Raw genomic sequence first — 2379 nt, 5'->3', positions numbered from 1 at the left:
CACCTAAAGGTGTCTTCGTTGATCGATCCACCATTTGGAGTGTGATATTAGTGCACTTGAGCTCTCCCATTGCTAGCCTCTTGCACACCGAGTATGGCATGACACTCACACTTGCCCCAAGGTCACATGGAGCTTTGTTGATTGTAGTGTCGCCAATGGTGCATGGAATAGAGAAACTTCCCGGATCCTTTAGTTTTGGAGGTGAACTTCCTTGTAGGATGGCACTACTCACCTTAGTGAAAGCAATAGTCTCAAGCTTCCGGATGGATTTCTTCTTTGTAAGAATATCTTTCATGTATTTCGCATAGGCCGGAACGTGATTGATTAATTCCGTAAATGGAATTGAGACTTCCAAGTTCTTCACAATCTCCATAAACTTCCCATGTTGTTCATCAAACTTAGGCTTAGCTTGACGACTTGGAAATGGAAGTCTAATCGCAATAGGCTCCTTCTCTTTAGCCTTTTCTTCAGTCTTCTTTGAAACTTATTGAATGGTGGGTTCTTCTTTTCTAGAGTTTTCAACTCTTTCCTTGTCACTAGCATTCACAACATCTTCATCAATAGGCCTCTTCGGCCCTTCATACCTTGTACCACTGCTCAAATGGATGGCACTTAATGACTCATGTCTTGGGGGATTACCTTGAGGTGGCAATTGCCCCTTTTGTCTTTGTGAACTAGAAGATGCTAATTGAGATATTTGGGTTTCCAACATCTTCATGTGAGCTAGTATGTTATTGATGGTGATGTCTTTTGCTTGACTATCCTTTTGCATTTGAGTGAAAAATTCTTGTTGGTTCTTTTGCATTTGGAGGACCGCTTTTTTAACATCAAAACCTTGGTCATTTGTTTGATTGTATGGAGGTTGATTTTGATAACTTTGGTTTTGATTGTAAAAGGGTCTTTGAGCTTGGTTTCTCATTGGAGGTGGGGTGTATGTTGGAGGGTTTTGAACATTTTGACTTTTTTATGTGAGGTTGGGGTGGAATTTGGTGTTTTTATTGTAATAGTTGGAATAAGGGGTACCACTCTTGTACGCTTGAAAAGAATTCACTTGTTCACTTGTTCCGCTACATTCACTTTGGTCATGTCCCAAAGTTCCACAACTCTCACATACTCCACTTGGAATTGATGATGATGCTATCATAGCATTAACATGTTGCTTGGGTGACTTGGAGGCCTCTTCATGTTTAGCCATGGCCTTCTCAAACTTCAAATTAATGGTGTCAATGTAAGCACTAAGTTGAGCACCCAATTGAGTAATGGAGTCCACTTCATGCTTTCCTCCTCTAGTAGCCTTCCGAGGTCTACTATATTGTGAGTTATGGACCGCCATTTCTTCAATCTTGTTCCATGTTTGATTGCCATGAACTTCAGTAAACATACCATTTGATCCCATATTGAGAATGTTTCGGGAGTCTTCATATAGATCATTCCAAAATTGTTGTACAAGGAACCACTCGCTAAGTCCATGGAGTGGACAAGATCGACAAGTATCCTTGAATCTCTCCCATGCTTCATACAAAGATTCCTCATCCCTTTGTTTGAACCCGGTGATTTGGGCTCTCAACATGTTAGTCTTCTCCGGGGGATAGAATTTCTTGTAGAAAGCAAGTGCCAAGTTCTTCCAAGAGTCAATACCAAGAGTAGCCTTATCTAGGCTCTTCAACCATTGTTTCGTGGAACCAATCAAAGAAGAAGGAAATAAGACCCATCGAATTTGGTCTTGAGTAACTCCGGTTTGAGAAATCGCATCACAATAGTCACAAAAAGTCTCCATATGAGAATGAGGGTCTTCACTAGGCATCCCCCCAAATTGACTTCTCCCAACTAGTTGTATAAATGCGGATTTTGTAATGAAGTTACCGGTTAAATGTTGTGGTGTTGGAGTACCATTTGGTAGGTTCTCCTCAGTTGGTACGGAATGTGATGAAAATTTAGGCATTGTGGGTTGATTTTGTGGTTGGTTTTGTGTTGGGTTATCCTCTCCTTCTCTTGCAAAAGGGTTGGTAAACTCAATTTTATTTGGTTGAATGTCCACAATCTCACCAATACCTCTCAAAGTATTTCTAGCAAGTCTTCTATTGTTGGTCAAAGTTCTTTCAATTTCGAGATCAATGGGTAACAAGTTACTTTGTGATCTCCTAGACATGCAAAATATCAAAAAACTCGAAAACAATTAGAACAAACCTTGAGGAGTTTAATTTCCCAAGGTAAAGAAAGACACAACTAAAAACAATTAAAGAAAATCAAATCACGTTAACACCGTCCCCGGCAACGGCGCCATTTTTGGTTCGTCGGTTTTGTTACTCGTCGTCAAAAGTTACCTTGACCAAAACAATATTTATAACTTCACAAACTACTCTACTCTTAGTAAAGAAG

General features: G+C 40.1%; 1 non-coding gene across 1 annotated transcript; it reads left to right on the top strand.

The window, feature by feature from the left end:
* The first annotated feature begins 1463 nt into the window (after positions 1-1463).
* Positions 1464-1570, top strand: LOC141625053 (small nucleolar RNA R71). The gene has a single exon (XR_012534853.1). It is a non-coding gene; the product is annotated as a small nucleolar RNA R71 (small nucleolar RNA).
* Positions 1571-2379: the final 809 nt, after the last annotated feature.

The sequence above is a fragment of the Silene latifolia genome, chromosome X (assembly GCF_048544455.1).
Source record: "Silene latifolia isolate original U9 population chromosome X, ASM4854445v1, whole genome shotgun sequence".
In the NCBI taxonomy this organism is placed as follows: domain Eukaryota; kingdom Viridiplantae; phylum Streptophyta; class Magnoliopsida; order Caryophyllales; family Caryophyllaceae; genus Silene; species Silene latifolia.
This window is presented reverse-complemented; position numbering and strand designations above follow the sequence as displayed.